This window comes from Vipera berus (genome assembly GCF_964194415.1).
Source record: "Vipera berus genome assembly, chromosome: W".
Lineage (NCBI taxonomy): Eukaryota > Metazoa > Chordata > Lepidosauria > Squamata > Viperidae > Vipera > Vipera berus.
The window spans coordinates 60,066,482-60,087,572 of NC_138210.1; the positions used below are offsets into that span (position 1 = coordinate 60,066,482).

At 42.0% G+C, this 21,091-nt stretch overlaps 1 pseudogene across 1 annotated transcript; it reads left to right on the forward strand.

Annotated features, from left to right (window-relative positions):
• Positions 1-1,310: 1,310 nt before the first annotated feature.
• Positions 1,311-20,409, forward strand: LOC308676342 (vomeronasal type-2 receptor 26-like; annotated as a pseudogene). The gene is made up of 7 exons: positions 1,311-1,493; positions 12,650-12,979; positions 13,887-14,726; positions 15,181-15,408; positions 15,890-15,973; positions 18,361-18,487; positions 19,496-20,409. The product of its transcript is annotated as a vomeronasal type-2 receptor 26-like (transcript).
• Positions 20,410-21,091: the final 682 nt, after the last annotated feature.

A 21,091-nucleotide genomic window follows, 5' to 3' on the forward strand; every position in this document is an offset into this window, starting at 1 on the left:
TTTTTAAAAAATTACATCCAGGTGATCATCATTCACATTAAACTGAATAGGACACTTCCATACTTTGATGTTGAAATATGTCCCCTTTTAAGGAGTTCTCTTCTCCAAATCAAAGATGCTAGAAAAATTATCACTCTCAGTTTTTGCATGAATGGATAAACTCTGTATACAAAGCATACATGAACTTTTTGATCCACAAAAAAAAATCACATCTTAGCTCTACTGAAGTCATGTGTGTGTATTCATCCACATATGTCTACTGTGGTGTTCTAAGTATGAAAGCATAACAAATGTTGTTTGGGGAGAGCAATGGTACAATTTTCAGCAAATGCATGTGCCCCAAATCATCATCCATGGCCAATACTTCAATCCATATCTATCCAAAATTCTAAAGTACTTGAATAACCTCAGTGTATTGATAGACATTTGGGACCATCTGGTACAACAATGGTAAAATATTTTTGTTACCATATACTAGTGCCATAGTGGTGAACTTATGGCATGGTGCCACAGGTGGCACATAGAGCCGTCCCTGTGGGCATGCACACCATCACCCCAGAGGAAGGCAGGGCCAGGCTGCTCCCCTCCACCTCTCCACGTGTCCCTGCGCTCTCGCTCTCTTTCTCTCTGCACTGAGGGAACATGTCAAGTTGACAGAACAACTCCAAGAGCTGGGAAGATCCAGGCCAGATGGTGGAGGCAGCTGCCAGCACGAGTCCAAGTAAGCCTCCAAAGCTATTTTTGCGGCACCTCAGTGGCCCGATCCGGGCTCCAGAGGCCTGGAAAAGGCCTCTGCCACCCAGATTGCCCATGGGGCATGAAATCCCCCAACCACCATGTGAATTGTGCCACTGTGACTGCCATTCCCCCTACCCACTGTGCAGATCGCCGCCATTCCCCCCCACCTGCCGCGTAGATCACGCTGACACCGCTGTAGCTTGGGAAAGGTGCCACCTGGCCCCTGGATCTAGGGCTGCAGAGCAATTTGCACACACCCCCCCACTCCATGGCTGATCCAAGCTGCAGAGGCCTTTTCCAGGCCTCTGGAGCTCACATTCATGGCCGCGGGGTGATTTTGAGGCACGTGAGCGGCCTGATCTGGGCTCCAGAGTCCTGGAAAATGCTTCTGCCACCCGGATCGACCATGGGGGGAGGCACAAAATTTCTCTGCAGCCCTAGATCTGAGTGGCAAAAGCATTTTCCAGGCCTTCGGAGCTCATATCGGGCCGCTGGTGTGCCGTAAAATCACCCCACAGCCATGGATACAAGCTCCAGAGGCTTAGAAAGAGCTTTTGCTGCCCGTATTGGCCATGGGTGGGGTACAAAACCACTCTGCAGCCATAGATCCAGGCAGCAGAAGCATTTTCCAGGCTTCTGCAGCCCAAATTGGGCCATTGGTGCATCACAAAATTGCCCCACAGCCATGGATGTCAGCTCCGGAGCTTGAAAAAGGCCTTTTCCAAGCAGCAGCAGCAATGCATTCCACGTGGCAGGTGGGTGGGAATGGTGGCAGCAGTGCAATCCATGCAGCGGGGGAACGGTGGTGGCAGCACAGTCCATGCTGTGGGTGGGGAAACAGCAGTGGCCAGTTTTGGCGTGGCACGGCTCTCTGCCTCTGGCATGAGGCAAACAGCCACCTCATGCATCATGGCAAATGGCCAGTTTCTGTGTGGCATGGCTGCTGTCCTCTGGCCTGGGGTAAACAGCCACCTCACACATCATGGCAAATGGCCAGTTTCAGCTACAGCTTTGGTGGCTCTGTACGCAAAGCTGCAAAGTTCTCTGACAGCTCTGCCTACAGAGCCACCAAAGCAGCAGGTGCTGGGGCCGGGCTGGGGAGGGCCCAAATTTGGCCTCCGGGGCTGTCCCAGAAATGGCAAGAGACTGGCCCCCGCTGCCCCAGCTCTGGCCCACCCCAACCCGGCTGGGCACCCTCTCAGTGCACGCACAGGAAATGGCAAGCACTCAGGGGCTGGTGGTTTGCAGCAGCTGCAGCTCATTTGCCTTGCCCCACCTCACCCCTCCCAGCCTCGCCCATCATGCCCGGCCATTCCCTGCTTCGCCAGGCCTCTCCTCATCTAGTTCTGCTGCACTGCGCCTTTCCTCACTTGGGCCTTGGTGTTCTGTAGGCCTAGTGCCTCAGGGCACGCCTGGCCTGTGGGATGAAAGACGCAGAAATGGGAACATGCAGTGGCACAAGCTGAATATTGGCTGGCTCTCATTCGCCCTCTCTGCCACATTGTAGGGCCAGAGAGGGGAATGCAGCAGTCATGCAGAGCTGCAGGATGGAACTGCTGGTGGCCAGCAATGTGTGGGGGCTGGAGAGGAAGGAGGAGAAGGAGGAGAAAGCAGAAAGGGTTTCTCTCTCTCTCTCTCTCTCTCTCTCTCTCTCTCTCTCTCTCTCTCTCTCTCTCTCTCTCTCTCTCTCTCTCTCTCTCTCTCTCTCTCTCTCTCTCTCTCTCTCTCTCTTTGTGTGTGTGTGTGTGTGTGTGTGTGTTTGAAAGAGAGAGAGAATGAGAGAGAGAGAGAGAGAGAGAGAGAGACAGGAGAGGAAGAGGAGGAGGAGGAAGCCGAGGTGTTACAAAAAAGGGGAGCCTCCCCCTTTCTTCCCCCCTTCTCTTTTTTTAACCTTCTTCCACTCCATGGAGGAAAAGGCCAAGAAGGGGGAGAAAGCAGGGGAGTTTTTGTGTGAGAGGGAAAGAGAGAGACAGAGAGATTGAGCCAGCACACACAAATGCTGCATAGGGCAGGGCTTTTCAACCGGTGGTATGCGTACCACTGGTGGTACGCGAGCACTGGGCTGGTGGTACGCGTCATCATCTTACTCCCCCCCTCCACTCCTCCCCCCCGCTCTGCTCCTTCCCAGCTCACTTAGTTGCAGAAAAAATGCTGCTTGGCGATGGCCTGCAGGAACCCTAGGCTGCATGAAGAGCACAGGTGCAGAGCATGGCCCCGCCCTCCCCAGGGCCAATCGTATGGAGTTGCCAGCTGACCAGCACATACGACCAGCCCCGACCTCCGCCGACAGACTCCAGTACACAGAGAGCTCCCGGTGGGTTGACAGCTTCCCGGCAGCAGCCCCAGCTGGTGAGGAGGCTGGGAGGGAACTGGCGGCCTGGGGCTGGGGCTGCCAGGGCTCAAGCTCTGGGATCAGCACTGCTTTGCAGCTGATTGTCGCTTCTTCGGGGCTGCCAGGGCTGGAGCCCAGGGCTGATCCTGATGTTTCTGCTGAGCCCCAAATAAGCACCAATCACCTGGAAAGCAGCATTGATCCCTGTTCACACACACACAAACACATGCGAGCAGCCTTCAACTTCGGCTCCCTGTACTTGCCCTCGGCTGCTCCCCTCCCCTCCGTGCCTCCAAACCAATCCCCAGGCCAGCATGTCTGACTGAGGAATTCTGGGAGCTGAAGTCCAGAAGCGGCTTGTAATTGGGTGATGCTGTTAAACTCTTCTGCTGAGCGGGAGGGTGTGCCGCCATGGCTCTTGCTCTCCGATAAGCTGTGGAGGCCACTGTGGAGGGGACAGTTATTTTGCGATGGGGGCAGGTGAGAGAGAGAGAGACAGGAGGGGCGGTTATGGTGGGAGAGATGAAAATGCTTCCGAGTGGCCTTATCATGGCTTCCGCCTCCGGTTATGGGTTGTTGTTCTTTTGATCCTGGCGTGCAGCTCCGGTAAGTGGGCAGATGAGCATGAGATAGTTCAGGGCATCTCCAGCTGCCCCTTTTCCTCTTGAGCCTCTTTCCAGTAACAGAGGCCTTCCCCACAAGCAAGTGAGCTGGGCAGGAGCCCAGGTGACACCAGCACTTGTGGCAGCGCAGACCCGAGGGCTGCTTCATTCCTGCTTGGCCTCTCACAAAAGAGGGAGGGAAGGAAGAAAGGAAGGAAGGAAAGAAGAAAGGTAAGGACAATGGGAAGGAAGGAAGGAAGGAAGGAAGGAAGGAAGGAAGGAAGGAAGGAAGGAAGGAAGGAAGGAAGGAAGGGACAAAGAGGAAAGGAAGGAAGGGAAGGGAAGGGAGGCCGGGCAGATTGCCAGCACTGGCAGTGGCACCGACGCAGAGGGCGAATGCACATGCAAGTGGGACAGATGCGCATGGCAGAGGCGCTGCTCGGGGACGGAGGGTGATCGCATGTGCCTCTGCCGTATGTGGCTGTCCTGCTTGTGTGTGCAATTGCCCTCTGGCCGCGAGCAGCACCTCTGCCATGCATATTCCCAGCAGCCAGTCAGGAGGATTCCTGGCCAGAGGGAGTGGGCAGGGGAGACAGCTGGCACTGTGCCCAGCAAGAGGGACCTTGAGTTGGCTTGGCCGCCTCTCCAGCATCTCCCAGAAGCATCTCCAGCTTCTTTCCTTCCAAATTTGAATAGCAGCTGCAGTCTATTCCGACTTGAAAGGCAGGTGGGAAACGCAGCAGCCAGAGCAGCCCCTTAGCTCTAAGGATGCATCTGACTTGGGAACCGGGTGGGCGGGCTGCCTCGAAAACCTGGAGCAAATCTCCCATTTGGTCAGTGCAGGGAAAGTGGGACCAATTGGAGGAGAAGCTGCAGCTGGAGGCAGAGTCCGTGATCTTTTTACAGGCTGGGGTCTGGGCGGCATAGCTCTGGACAATGGAAGAAAGGGAGGGAAGGAGGAAGAGAAAAAGAAGGAGGAAAGAAAGGAAGGAAAAAAGGAAGGAAGGAAGGAAGGAAGGAAGGAAGGAAGGAAGGAAGGAAGGAAGGAAGGAAGGAAGGAAGGAAGGAAGGAAGGAAGGAAGGAAGGGACAATGGGAGAGAGGGAGGAAGGAGGGCACCCACCCCAGTCCCACCCCCCTCCACAGAGACCCATGGATTCCCACATACACACAGGCACCCTGCAACCTTGAGTGATGAGCTCCCCACCACCCATTGACTTCGCTTGTCAAAAGTTGCAAAAAGTGATCACATAACCCTGTGTCAGTCATAAGTATGAATCAGTTGCCTCCGAATGTAAATCACATGACCCTGGGGATGCTGCAACAGTCATAAGTGTGAAAAAGGATCATAAGTCACTTTTTTCAGTGCCGTCGTAACTTTGGTGACTAAGTAAATTGTTGTAAGTCGAGGACTACCTGTACTTTATCATTTTTTCCTCTCTTTTTGGGGGGTCAAGTTTTTGACACCTTGTTGGGTGACTGGTGGTACTCAAACATTGCCTTATCCTAAAAGTGATACAATGGGTGAAAAGGTTGAAAAGCCCTGGCATAGGGGAGGTGATGTCCCTGCAGGTGAGACAGTCTATTCTTGCCACCTCCCGTCCCTAAAATCATAGTACTCTTTGAATTGAATGGGAAGTTAAGAGGAACTGGCATGAGTTGAAATTAAAAGGTAGTTTTAAAGGTAAAGTACAGGTAGTCCTCACTCCCCTTTAATATCATCTCTTCCTCCACCCCTTTAATATCTCTTCCCCACCCCCTTTAATATCATCTCTTCCCCCACCCCCTTTAATATCATCTGTTCCCCACCCACTTTAATATCTCTTCCCTCACCCTCTTTAATATCATTTCTTCCCCAACCCCTTTAATATCATCTCTTCCCCTACCACCTTTAATATATCTTCCCCAACTCCTTTAATATCATCTCTTCCCTCAACCCCTTTAATATGATCTCTTCCCTTACCACCTTTAATATCTCTCCCCCACCCCCTTTAATATCATCTTCCCCCACCCCCTTTAATATCATCTCTTCCCCCACCCCCTTTAATATCTTTTCTCCCACCCCCTTTAATATCATTTCTTCCCCCATTCCCCCTCTGCCGGAAATTCTCAGATCTGCCTCAGTCCTGCCCAGTCCTGCACAAGTGCCTCTGACACAAGTGACATCGAGCTGCCCATGCCCACCCAGTTGGCCACGCCCATGCCAGCCATGCCCACCCAGTAGGCCACACCCACCCAGTGGGCCATGCCCACCTGACAATTAATAAGTGGGTTTGGGTTGCAGTTTGGGCACTCAGTCTCTAAAAGGTTCACCATCACTGTATTAGTGTAAATGTTCAATAAGCAAACTGAAAGAAAATGTACAGCACATAATCAGAAAAATTAAGACAGAATATTAAGTATATTTCATCTTTAAATTAAAAATAAATATTTTGCAAGTTAATAAAATGCAACATTCCTGTAGGATCATTGGTTGTCTCTTGTTGTTAGCTGCGAAGTCATGTCTGACCCATCGCAACCCCATGGACAATGTTCCTCCAGGCCTTCCTGTCCTCTACTATCTTCTGGAGTTCATTTAAGCTCATGCCTACTGCTTCAGTGACTCCATCCAGCCACCTCATTCTCTGTCGTCCCATTCTTCTGTTGCCCTCAACTTTTCCCAGCATTAGGCTCTTCTCCAATGAGTCCTTCCTTCTTATTAGGTGGCCAAAGTATTTGAGTTTCAACTTCAGAATCTGGCCTTCTAAAGAGCAGTCAGGGTTGATCTCCTTTACGACTGACCGGTTTGATCTTCTTGCAGTCCAAGGGACTCAGAGGAGTCTTCTCCAGCACCACAGTTCAAAGGCCTCAATTCTTTGGCGCTCAGCCTTTTTTATGGTCCAACTTTCACTGCCATACATTGCAACTGGGAAGACCATGTTCAGTCTTGTCATCTCTTGTTTGACCATGTCCAGATTTCCTTGATTCATTCCAGGTTCCTGTGGAGAAAAAATCTTTACAGCATCAGACTTTCCTTTCACCACCAGATACATCCACAGCTGAGTGTCCTTTCAGCTTTGGCCCAGTAGCTTCATTCTTGCTGGAGCTACTAGTACTAGCCCTCTGCTCTTCCCCAGTAGCATATTGGATGCCTTCCGACCTGAGGGGCTCACCTTCCAGTGTCATATCTTTTTGCATTTTGGTACTGTCCATGGGGTTTTCCCCCTTCATGGATTACTGCCTTGTCGTGGCGAAGGGGCTTGCGTAATTCAATGAAGCTATGAGCTATGCCGTGCAGGGCCACCCAAGACGGAAAGGTCATAGCAGAGAGTTCTGACAAAACGTGATCCACTGGAGAAGGAAATGGCAAACCACTCCAGTATCTTTGCCATGAAAACCCTATGGACAGTACCAAAAGGCAAAACGATATGACGCTGGAAGATGAGCCCCTCAGGTCGGAAGGCGTCCAATATGCTACTGGGGAAGAGCAGAGGGCTAGTACTAGTAGCGCCAGAAAGAATGAAGCGACTGGGCCAAAGCCGAAAGGACGCTCAGCTGTGGATATGTCTGGTGGTGAAAGGAAAGTCCGATGCTGTAAAGATTTTTTCTCCATAGGAACCTGGAATGTAAGATCCATGAATCAAGGAAAGCTGGACGTGGTCAAACAAGAGATGACAAGACTAAACATCGACATCTTAGGTATCAGCGAACTAAAATGGACAGGAATGGGTGAATTTAATTCATATGACCATCAGGTATACTACTGCGGGCAAGAATCCCTCAGAAGAAATGGAGTAGCCTTCATAGTCAATAAAAAAATAGGAAAAGCAATACTGGGATACAATCCTCAAAATGACAGAATGATCTCAGTTCGAATCCAAGGCAAACCATTCAATATCACAGTAGTCCAAGTCTATGCCCCAACCACCGGTGCTGAAGAGGATGAAATTGACCGGTTCTATGAAGCCCTACAGCACCTTATAGAACTAACACCCAAAAATGATATCCTTATCGTCATGGGGGATTGGAATGCTAAAGTAGGAAGCCAAAAGATAACTGGAATAACAGGCAAGTTTGGCCTTGGAGTACAAAATGAAGCAGGGCACAGGCTGATAGAATTTTGTCAAGAGAATACGATGGTCATAGCAAACACTCTTTTCCAACAACCCAAGAGACGGCTTTACACATGGACATCACCAGACGGTCAACACAGAAATCAGATTGACTATATGCTCTACAGCCAAAGATGGAGAAGCTCTATACAGTCAGTAAAAACAAGACCAGGAGCTGACTGTGGCTCAGACCATGAGCTTCTTGTTGCAAAGTTTAGGCTTAAATTAAAGAAAGTAGGGAAAAGTGCTAGGCCAGTCAGGTATGAATTAAATCATATCCCTGTTCAATATACAGTAGAGGTGACAAATAGATTTAAGGAATTAGATCTGATAGACAGAGTGCCTGAAGAACTATGGACAGAGGTTTGCAACATTGTACAACAGGTAGCAACCAAAACCATCCCAAAGAAAAAGAAATGCAAGAAAGCAAAATGGCTGTCTGAGGAAGCTTTGCAAATAGCTGAGGAAAGGAGGGAAGTGAAAGGCAAGGGAGAAAAAGAAAGATATGCCCAATTAAATGCAGAATTCCAAAGAATAGCTAGAAGAGATAAGAATGCCTTCTTAAATGAACAATGCAAAGAAATAGAAGAAAACAATAGAATAGGGAGGACCAGAGATCTTTTCAAGAAAATTGGAGAGATGAAAGGAACGTTTCATGCAAAAATGGGCATGATAAAGGACCAAAATGGCAGGGACCTAACAGAGGCAGAAGAGATTAAGAAGAGGTGGCAAAATTACACAGAAGAACTATACAGGAATGAGCTTAACGTCCCTGACAATCACAATGACGTGGTCACTGACCTCGAGCCAGACATCTTAGAATGTGAAGTGAAGTGGGCCTTAGAAAAGCTGAGCAACAACAAAGCTAGTGGAGGTGACAGTATTCCAGCTGAGCTATTCAAAATCTTAAAAGACAATGCAGTAAAAGTGCTACACTCAATTTGCCAGCAAATTTGGAAAACTCAACAGTGGCCACAGGATTGGAAAAGATCAGTTTACATTCCAATTCCAAAGAAAGGCAGTGCCAAAGAATGTTCAAACTATCGCACCATTGCACTCATTTCTCATGCTAGTAAAGTTATGCTTAAAATTCTACAAGCTAGACTCCAGCAGTATGTGGATCGAGAACTACCAGAAGTACAGGCAGGATTTCGAAGAGGCAGAGGAACTAGAGATCAAATTGCTAACATACGCTGGATCATGGAGAAAGCTAGAAAGTTCCAGAAAAACATCTACTTCTGCTTCATTGACTATGCTAAAGCCTTTGATTGTGTGGATCATAACAAACTGTGGCAAGTCCTTAAAGAGATGGGCATACCAGACCATCTTATTTGTCTCTTGAGAAACCTATATGCGGGCCAAGAAGCAACAGTGAGAACTGGACACGGAACCACTGATTGGTTCAAAATTGGGAAAGGAGTCCGGCAAGGCTGTATACTGTCGCCTTGCCTATTTAACTTATATGCAGAGCACATCATGAGAAAGGCAGGGCTAGATGAATCAAAAGTTGGAATTAAGATTGCCGGAAGAAACATCAACAACCTAAGATATGCAGATGACACCACTCTAATGGCAGAAAGTGAAGAGGAACTAAAGAGCCTCTTGTTGCGAGTGAAGAAGGAGAGTGCAAAACTTGGGTTGAAACTAAACATTAAGAAAACCAAGATCATGGCATCTGGCCCTCTCAATTCCTGGCAAATAGATGGGGAAGAAATGGAGGTAGTGACAGATTTTATTTTCCTGGGCTCCAAGATCACTGCAGATGGGGACTGTAGCCAAGAAATTAAAAGACGCTTGCTCCTGGGGAGGAAAGCCATGGCAAATCTAGACAGCACACTAAAAAGCAGAGACATCACCCTGTCAACAAAATTGCGTATAGTCAAGGCTATGGTCTTCCCAGTTGCAATGTATGGCAGTGAAAGCTGGACCATAAGAAAGGCTGAACGCCAAAGAATTGAAGCCTTTGAACTCTGGTGCTGGAGAAGACTCCTGCGAGTCCCTTGGACTGCAAGGCGATCAAACCGGTCAGTCCTAGAGGAGATCAACCCTGACTGCTCTTTAGAAGGCCAGATCCTGAAGCTAAAACTCAAATACTTTGGCCATCTAATGAGAAGGAAGGACTCACTGGAGAAGAGCCTAATGCTGGGAAAGATTGAGGGCAATAGAAGAAGGGGACGACAGAGAATGAGGTGGCTGGATGGAGTCACTGAAGCAGTGGGTGTGAGCTTGAATGGACTCCGGAGGATGGTGGAGGACAGGAAGGCCTGGAGGAACATTGTCCATAGGGTCGCGATGGGTCGGACACGACTTCGCAACTAACAACAACAATGGGGTTTTCATGTCAAAGATATTGAGTGGGTTGCCTTTTCCTTCTCCAGTGGATCACATTTTGTCAGAACTCTCTGCTATGACTGGCTGTCTTTGGCGGCCCTGCACAGCATAGCTCATAGCTTCACTGAATTATGCAAGCCCTTTCGCCACGACAAGGCAGTAATCCATGAAGGGGCATTGGTTGTCTAGTAGTTCCTAAATACCATACACATATTATTATATGTATCAGCCCTTCGAGACATGAAGCAAATCTATAAGTACTAACTCTATCTTTTTTGTAAGGTTACATTAACAAAAGACTGAAAGTATTTCTCCCCTCCTTTACTTTCACTGTCCATAAAACTAGAGAGGGTACCTTCTGAAACACTTCCCATGCCCCTTCTCCTTCTGTGAATTGAGATATCTTTTACATGATGTTTGTCAAGTCAGTGTCTCTTCCCCTTGTCTCCCAAGGTCATTCTCACATATCATTTCTGTGTATGCATATGCCATATAGCTTGAATGTGGTCCAAACAACTCCAAAAATTTTAAATTTTAATATGAAGGAATTAGGAAAATTAAGATATAATAGGTAAGAAATATATTAACTGTACTTAACCAAATTAAATTTAATTAATATTAAAAATAGTTTATTTTTTTCTACCTTCATTCATTTCTTTGTTCTGTCCTACTTACTCCTAAATGTGACCCTGAATAAGATGAACTTTTTTGAGGTCATAATTGACAAGATCACCAAATACAGTTCATTTCCCTGTACATGGTGATCTTGTTGCAATTCTTATAACATATAAACATTACTATTGTATAAGAGTAACAGAATAGCATACTATCTTGAACATTTAAACATTTTACATGACATTATGCTTTCCAATGAATGTTCTTTGGAGATCTGATAAAACATATCATTATCTCAGATCACTATGATTTAACCTCAGTCTCACCCAAACTCACGTACATTTTAAAAGTTAAAATTTTAAAAGCTAATGAAGCATATTTATAAACAGATATGAATGGTCTCGAGGGCAATGAACAAGGAAAAAGGCAGCTTGATGGACATTATCATCTCATTTAAAATAAAAAAGAGAATTTTTGTGAAAAAGACCAATATCAGCCATAGGGATGAACATGACATTCTTTATGCTTTCAGTGTGGTTGTTGTTTCTATCTCTAGGTAAGGTATATGGCATTATATGCAAACTGAGCAACCCCTTTAAGAAACCACAAGAATATTATCAGATTGGTGATTTTATCATTGGTGGGGTTGCTACTCAGTTCTATCCATTCTCAGAAACAATAGATTTCAGGCAGTATCCAAATCCATGGCTTTTTGAATCACCAGTGTAAGTATCTATCTGTCTGTCTGTCTGTTGAGTGATAAGTTCTAAGGGTGAGAAATATGCCCTAGTTTGTAAGGCTGAAGTCTCCAGTATTGAAAACCAGGACACACATTTATTACTTAGAAGCCATTTTATGGGCATTCTCACAAAATCATTGACTGGAAATAATTATAAAATATCAAACCACTTGAAGGCAAACACAGAACTGAACTACAATCACACCCATTTTATGTTCTAAGAATATCTCTGGGTTCAAGTGTGAAATTGAATCATTGTTAGTTAATTATCTTCTTCCTCAAGGAAAAAACAATCCAGTTGCCTTTTGAAAAAGTACCTTTGAGATATCTTGAAGCCGGGGTTTTTTTGTTTTTTGTTTTTGCTTTATTAAGATATATTCTTTTAACTAGAAGAATTTTAAAATAAAATTAGATAGGGTGGAGAGTTTAATGGATACCAAAGAACATATTGGTAGGAGTATTGTCACCTCCAAGATTTAATTTGTGGAATATCAAAAAAAATTTAATACAAGTTTTATTATTTTTTTAATTTTACATCCAGGTATTTATGAAGCAATATGGTAATTGGGTAGTTAAAAGTAAACAATAGCAAATAACAAAATCATTTGTAGATAGCTCAAGTTACATCAACAAAAATTTCCTCTCTGATTCCCCTGATTATAGAAACATAGTCAAATTAATCAAATTAATACATTTCTAATTGTAACACAGTGAATTAGAACAATTTTCAAAATATTTTCATTTATACGTATCCATGTGCTGTTTTTGAGTTTTATCTAATTGCAATAAAATATTCCAAAGTAGTCTATAATATATAAAAGAAAACTTAATTTTCAGGTAGCCCGCATTTCCCCCATTTTATTATATAGTAATTGTCCTGTCTAAAATACATACATTGTTCATTTCAGTGCATTCTTAGGATATAAAATAATTCTTATAGTAGTCTTTAATCATTAGGTTTGCTTTACCAATGAAGAGAGAACAACAGTAACTTAATTGTGCCAAACTGAAACATATATAGGCTGAGTTACATATGTCAATATACTTTAAGATAATATTCTTGATATTGCAATTGTCTTTGCCCTCTCATTTACTCCTTTCTGCATTTTTCTAATTTATGTATTACCCCATTTTTGCCTGCAATTTTTATCTCTTTATTTCTCCTCCTTGTTTTCTTTATCTTCCTTTTTATCTCTTTGTAGTATCACCATTTGATAAAGAATACAACTTCTCATTCCAGTGAAATGCCAATAAACAATCAACATATACTCTCCTTAGTATATGCAGTAAAGGAGATCAATAGGAATCCAAAAATCTTACCAAACATCAGCCTTGGATTCCACATCTCTAATAGTTATATTGATGCAAGGATGATATATCTGAACACCTTGAAGCTTCTATCCAGCCAAGAAAGGACTATCCCTAATTATAGTTGTGAGAAACAGAATATATTACCAGTTGTCATTGGAGAATCTGACTCTGAAAACTCACATCTGATGGCCAACATCTTAATCAACTACAAAATTCCACAGGTAGGATATGTATACAAGAAAGGTTGATATCCTAGTTTACTGTACACTCTTTCTTAGCCCTTTCTAAGTCCTCACAAAACCAAGGGGGGAAAAAGAATGTGGGAAAATGTGATTTATAAGCAGTTGCTAGGACCTGATTATCTACCTGAGATTCCCTTTATACCTATTCAAACTCTCCTAATGGCTTATGTACAAAAATGGAAAATTCTAAAGAGATTTCAGGTTCATATACATGAATGGCAAATATTACAAAATACAAATATACATATACATACATACACAGAACAGTTAAATAAATACACACTTCTGTAAGTCAAGGTTTGTTTTGGTTTCTCATATTACATTTATTCTGTACTTTTCAAATGCATGAAACATGTAACAGTGACCCTTCAAAAGATTCAAGTCAGATTTTTTTTCCAAATGAATATTCATTCAGTTGTGTGCCCTCAGGAAACCGAATATTAGTTATAAAAATGGTTTATAATTACAAATGAAAGAAAATGGAGAGAGTTGCACTTTTTACTTCCCCAGAAGGTGGAGAACTAGAATTGTAAGCATAGTTATAAAATAATGCAGACACATACATGTGCACCAAGGCGCATGCAAACACACACACACAAACACACATGTTCTCCACTTTCATGGGAAGCAAAAAGTCAAACCAAGCAATATAAAATGCTTTGCCATCATTGTATTTGATTTAATAGTCAAGATAAGACATAGTAAACCATCACAAATTATAAAACATTGGTAGCATAGTTGGTAGCATAGCATAAACAGAAAATATAACTTAATTAAATGATACCTTTAATTTGCATGAACTTTAATTTGTAGATTTCTATAGGAGAATTTATAAGATAAATTGTTTACCCATTTTTTTAAAAAAAAATGCTTCTTTTTAACTTAGGTTGCTTATTGCTTTTTTGCTATAGAGAAGGATGCTGAAAACAGGATACCTTACTTCTATCGTATGGTTCCTGGTGAAGCACAACAGTTTCATGGAATTGTTCAGTTGCTCCTCCATTTCCAATGGACTTGGGTTGGAATTATTGTAACAAAGTCAGATAAAGGAGAGAAGGTTATGGCAACTATGCTACCAATGTTTTCCCAGAATGGAATCTGTGCAGCTTTCACAGGAAGAATACAACCTTTAATTGATTTAGTTCATGTTGTTCATTTGACACAACACATTCAAAGTATGACCCATTTTCTCGAAAATATTACAACCAATGTAATTGTCATGTATTCAGATACTCAGACAATGTGGAGCTTCAAAAATATGTTGCAGTTGGGAGAAGTAAGTTTAGGCAAAGTATGGATTATCACAGCTCATTGGGACTTTGGATCACCAACATTTATCAAAAAGATGGGGATAGAAATTTTCCACGGTGCTTTATCCTTTGCCATTCAAATTAATGAAGTACCAGGGTTTCAGCCTTTCCTTGAGCTCCTTAATGTACATTGGCCAAAAGAAGATGGCATTTCCAAGTTCATTTGGTGGAAGGAGTGTTTGATACCCTGTTTTAATATGCACCAGGAAAACAAAAAAAACTGTGTTTGGGACGGAAGTCTACAAAACCTACCAAAGTCTTCTTTTCAAATAAGTATGACTGGTCAAAGTTACAGCATCTACAATTCTGTCTATGCCATTGCTCATGTTTTACATAACTTGAAGTCATCCAGACTTAGGCTGAAACCAACTATAGATAGAGCAAGAGTGGAGTTTCTGAATCTAGAACCTTGGAAGGTAAGAAAACATTCAAAGTGCCCTGTTTATTAAGGAGTGTTTCTTTATTTTCCAATTTGTATGCTGTTCTGTAGTTAACTCTCCTGCATGAATAATAAATGATAGATGAAATAATGGATGCTGCAGGATGTGATACAAAATACAGAATACAAATGGGGAACTTCTGTTCCCTTTCTTATGTAGAAGGACTAAAACTCCCATCAGACCTCACCATGAGTTATGCTTTCTGATATTATTACAAACTGAATTCCATCAACTTCCATTAGAGAGCTTTAGATTCTTCATTTCTACAGGAGCAGATGATCAGCAAGCAATTTTTAGTGAGGCACATGTTGTGACACATAGAGATATAGATGTAGACAGAGTCAGAGACAGCTCCATAAGACAAGCATAAGAGCAACCAAGGAAATAATTGTCTACCAAATTCTGAATATTTTATTTTTTTCCAAATCAGCTACATCATTTCCTGAGAAGAGTTTCATTTAATAACAGTGTTGGGGACCATGTGTCTTTCAATGAAAATGGTGAATTAAGATCCGGTTATGACATAACAAATTTGATTGGTTTTCCAAACAAATCCTTTTTAAATATCAAGGTTGGAAGGATTGATCCAGAGGCTTCATCCAGCAAACCATTCATCATTAATGAAGATCTTATCGTATGGCACAAAGAGTTTAACAAGGTTAGACCAAATTATGTTCTAAGATATAAATTCAAATGGGGAAGATATTGCAAAATTGATGCTTGGCATTTATCCTTTATCATATACAGTAGAGTGGGTGAATGCTACTAATAATAGTTAATGAAGTGGCAGTTTTATAAATTATGTTATTCTAAAGTTTGATTGACAATAAACAGCTTTCGAAGTATTTTTCAAAGGCAAATAAAATTTCAGTGAAGTTCTCACAGGGTTTCACATACTCAGGATACATGTGTGTCTCATATTTTATTATAACAGAACTCTCCTCTGCTCTGCAGGTTTCCACAGGGTTCTGAAAGACTTCATTCTCTCATTCTCACTATTAATATTGGGAAGGGGATACTATCAAACTTGGGGGTGTTGCAGCAAATTTCAGCATCTGAGACTCTGAGTGCTAGAGGGTTATGCAGACCTTAACAATTGCTTATTCTGGTTATAAGAAAACCCTTTGCTTCTTTTTCAGATTAGGAAGCAAGTATATGCAGGTATGGTGTACACTGATGGGGAAGTGGGTTCCAAGAAACAAGAGGAATACGCAGCAGCAACTGTGCATCAATAAAATAAATAAATTTCTATGCTACCCAGTGTCATTTAGAGATGGGCAGCATAGAAATTAAATAGAGGATAGATAGATAGATAGATAGATAGATAGATAGATAGATAGATAGATAGATAGATAGATAGATAGATAGATAGATAGATAATGTGTGTGTGTGTGTGTGTGTGTGTGTGTGTGTGTGAGAGAGAGAGAGAGAGAGAGAGAGAGAGAGAGAGAGAGAGAGAGAGATACCACTTCACAATGTTTTACAGCCCTCTCTAAGCAGTTTACAGAATTAGCATATTGCCCCCAACAATCTGGGTCCTCATTTTACCAACCTCAGATGGATGGAAGGCCTAGTCAACCCTGAGCTAGTGAGAATCGAATTGCTGGCAGTCAACAAAATTAGCCTGCAGAACTGCATTCTAACCACTGTGCCATCATGGCTCTCTAGATAGAGAAAGAGAGGAGAAAGAGAGGAGAGGAGAGGAGAGGAGAGGAGAGGAGAGGAGAGGAGAGGAGAGGAGAGGAGAGGAGAGAGAGAGAGAGAGAGAGAAATACAATCACTTATAGATTTGGAGGTTATTTTTAATATAGTGGGGGGAAACTTTGTACTTATTAGCATCAGAGTGAATTTCAACATCCATCAATAAACATTTGCATTCAAGAACAGTACCACTCAAATTCATTCAGTCCTTCAGTCCTTATACTTCATATTCACCTACTGAATTTATTTTTACACAAAATTATAAATTGTTCAGGCAAGAGAATGAGAATATGATTCCATTAAGACAAAAATATTAAGAGACCTGGGAAAGCATTTCAGGAACCATAGTGTGGTTGTATTTTTCCCACCAAATCATAAAACACGACTCCAAATTTTATAATCATTCACTGTACCTGCTTTTCTATCAGCTGTCACAGCAGCTATTAGGAATAGGAAATCCTGGTTATGGAAAGAGAGATTTGCAGGGGCAGGTTCAAGAATGAAGTGGAAGGAATACTGTATCTGAAAGATTGAATTGACGCTTTGGATACCAGTGTACCAGAAATATATATTTTTTTATTTTTTTTAATTTTAAAATTTTATTAAATTTATTATTTAAAAACATTGGACACAGTACCAGCGAGCTGACAAACCTTTTTGTCTACAATGTTTAAATATATATATATACATGTATATATGTACATCAAAAATACACTTAAATACACTTAGATTACAAATCGGTGAAATACCACAATATTTAAAACAGTGAGCTAGTCTGTAAAACCTAATAGAGACCTTTCTTTTTATCCATCCAAAGATACAATTTGTTCCAAATTCTATAATAGTCTGATTGATCTTTATTCTTTAATTCCAAAGTTAATTTGTCCATTTCAGCGCAATCCCAAATTTTCCTAATAACCTCTTTTTGTCCTGGGATCTCATTCTTTTTCCATTTTTGCGCAAATGATATTCTAGCTGCTGTGATAATATGGATCGTTAAGTATAGCACATCTTTAGGATATTTCTCTTTCGTGATTCCCAACAAGAAAAGTTCTGGACTAAACTCCAGATCTTGTTTCAATATTTCTTTCAGCCAAATCCAAATCATTCTCCAAAATTTTTGTGTTTTACTGCAAGACCACCACGTGTGGAAGTATGTGCCTATCTCTTCAGAACACTTCCAACATTTGGGAGATGCTGTTGTGTACATTTTTGCTAAGCGGGCTGGGGGAAGATGCCATCGGTAAAACATTTTAAATAAATTTTCTTTATACGATGAGGCCAGTGTTATCCTTTTATTTCTATCCCAAATTGTTTGCCAAGTATCTAGGTCGATGTTATGTCCTAAATTGTTATCCCAGGTCAACATGGGGTCTTTCACTTGCTCTTCAAACAGCTTATATCCCAAAAGTAATTTATAAAAATTCCTTATTTGTTTAGAGTCCGGTCCCAATAATATTTTGTCCAATGCTGTTTCAGAGGTATATATCCCCCATTCATTTTTATCCTTCCTAAATCTCGATTGGATTTGTAAGTAGGCCCACCAATCGAGTTTTATACCTTGTAATTCTAGTTCATTCCTAAGTTTCAATTCCCCCTCCTCATTCAAAATATCCTTGTATGAAATTATGTTACCCAAATCAAATAGATTTGGGTAAACAATCGCTTCGAGGGTGGATAGCCAGACCGGTACTTTAGTGTAATTGTGAGATCTAATTTTTTTCCAAGTATTAAGTAGCGCTTGCTATTTAGAAGAGCTTAAGGTAGGTGAGAGAAAGAAGGAAGGGTCAAACAAATAAATCACATAGCATGCCAGAGCATGCTAAAATAAGAGCATTCCCACATGACATAAGGACCAAATACTGTTTCAAGAATTAGTAAACTTCTACAGTTTTCTATGTATACATAGGTGCCACCATCTGCTGTGTGCAATGAAAACTGTCATCCAGGTTATAGCAGGAAAAAGCAAGAAGGGAAGCCATTTTGTTGCTATGACTGTATTCCATGTCCAGCTGGAAAGATCTCAAATCAGAATGGTAAGAAGTCTTCCTTTCCCTTTTATTAAGAGACAGTTTGGTATTTCTTATGTACTGGGTTAAGTCAATAGGCAAGGAGTGACACAGCATCAAAACATCCCTTTGTCTCCTGAAAACAAAACTGCCAGCTACAGGTAATAGCCAGTACTTTTACATATAAGCCCTCTGGTGTTCCTTCAATTTTAGATTTTAATTAAGGAATTTTTAGATTTTAATTAAGGAAAATTTAATCTATTTTAATTGTTATTAATTTTTGTATTGTAATGTTGTTTTAATTGCCTTGTGAACCGCCCTGGGTCCTACGGGAGAAGGGTGGTATATAAGTTTAATAAATAAATAAATAAATAAATAAATAAATAAATAAATTGGGACTGACCGTTAAGCTAGCCCCTGAGGGCTAGCCTCGGCTTGGCAGGAAATGCCTACTTAGCTTCCCCACAATCGGCGAGGGTCCATGGCTTGCCTCACTGCATTCCAGTACATAACACCATAATGGTTTAGGGTGCTGGATTAGAACCCGAAAGAACCTGAAAGACTGTGAGCTCCGTTCCCACTTTAGGCATGAAACTCTGATGGTTGGATCAGTCATTCTCTGTGTGCTAGGAAAATGTTACCAAGAAAACTGCATGAAATTATTCCTGGGGTCACCAGGAGTCAAATCTGACTCAAAAGATTATGGTAAGAAGAACTTCCTATTGATTCATGAAAGACATGTAATTCAAAGGATTTAAGGGGGAACATGGTGGGGGAGGATCTCTAGGAAATTCCATACTGGAAGAAATGAAGAAATTGGTGGGATATACAAAAACTAACTGTTTTTGTACAGTTTTGAACATCTCAGTTTTATAAAAAAAAATTAGACCACGCTGAGAAAAGGGTGAATATCCTAGTGTGATAAGTGTGGATTATATTATGCTCAGTTGAATGACTTGTAATCTTGACTATAGGAAGATCTGTGTAAATGAAATAACTAACAGATTTTGGAATGTAATCTGTTTTATTCTTCAGATATGGATGACTGTTTCAAGTGTCCAGAAGATCAGTACCCTAACAGAACTCAAGATAAATGCCTGCCAAAGATTTTAAACTTTCTGTCTTACAATGAAGTTTTGGGTATCAGTTTAGCCCTTTTAGCTTGTTCTTTTGCTCTGCTCACAACTGCAGTGCTTGGAATCTTTATTAAGCACAGGAATACTCCCATTGTCAAAGCCAACAATCGGGATCTCTCTTATCTTCTCCTAATTTCCCTTCTGCTTTGCTTCCTCTCCTCATTGCTATTTATTGGCCATCCTGGGAAAGTGATCTGCCCTTTACAACAAATAGCTTTTGCTATCATTTTCTCAGTAGCTGTCTCTGGTGTATTGGCAAAAACCATCACTGTAGTTCTGGCTTTTATGGCCACTAAGCCAGGATCAACAATAAAGAAATGGGTAGGGAAAAAATTGTCAAATTACATTGTCCTTTTCAGCTCCCTAATTCAGGTAGGAATTTGTATTTCCTGACTTTGTGTAGCTTGCCCTTACCCAGATATAGACATGATCTCCTTGACTGAAGAAATTATACTTGAGTGTAACAAAGGTTCAGTTGTTATGTTTTATTGTATTCTGAGCTATCTAGGGTTTCTGGCTATTGTCAGCTTTATTATGGCTTTCCTGGCCAGGAAGTTGCCCAATAGTTTCAATGAAGCCAAATTCATCACTTTCAGCATGTTAGTATTTTGCAATGTTTGGATATCTTTTGTTCCAACATATTTAAGCTCGAAAGGAAAATATATGGTGGCTGTGGAAATCTTTGCTTTATTGAGTTCCAGTGCTGGATTACTTGGTTGCATTTTCCTCCCCAAGTGTTACATAATTGTCCTGAGGCCTGAAATGAATAAGAAGGACCATCTAACAAGGAAAAATGTGGTCTGTAGAAATTGATTATAAGAACATTTAATAAAAGAAATGGGAAGATTCAAGATTTCTCATCCAGCTTGATGTTTGTTTGCTTGTTGGGTCAGATTAATTTGCCAAATGAAAAGACTGAGATGCATTCAAAAGTGAAAGACAACAAAATAATATCTTTATTCAGTATTCCATGAAAAATTGTTTTCTGGTTTGTATAATAAAGTTTTCTCGGTTAAAGTGGCTGACTTCTAACCAAGTCTTGAACCTTCCTCAGGTGTAAGATAATAGATGTGATCCATAAAATATAAAAAAGCTAGACAATGTATCTGTATAATATCGCTTTATAGTTTGTTTTGTGATTGGTTATTTTATGTGATTTCAATGCAGTGCACAATTTTATTTATGATAACAGTTCTCAGGCAACACTAACTGTTGTGATTCAGGGTCAGCCTGTGGGTTCGGCAGTTGGGTAGGATGACTCAGAAGAGGAGGAGGGGGGTGTTGAAGACCTTGCTGAGGGGGTTGAAGATCTTGCTGATGAGAGCCCTCAGCCAGGCCCCTCCCACTTGGTCACCACGGAGACCCAGCTGTGTGAGCCTGACAGCGTGGATGAAAATGACCCACAGCTGGCCCTGTTCAAGGACGCCCGACGCAGGAGGCAGTCAATTAGGAGTAAACAGAGGAAGGCAATGGGGCTCCTCGGAAGGAGGCAGAG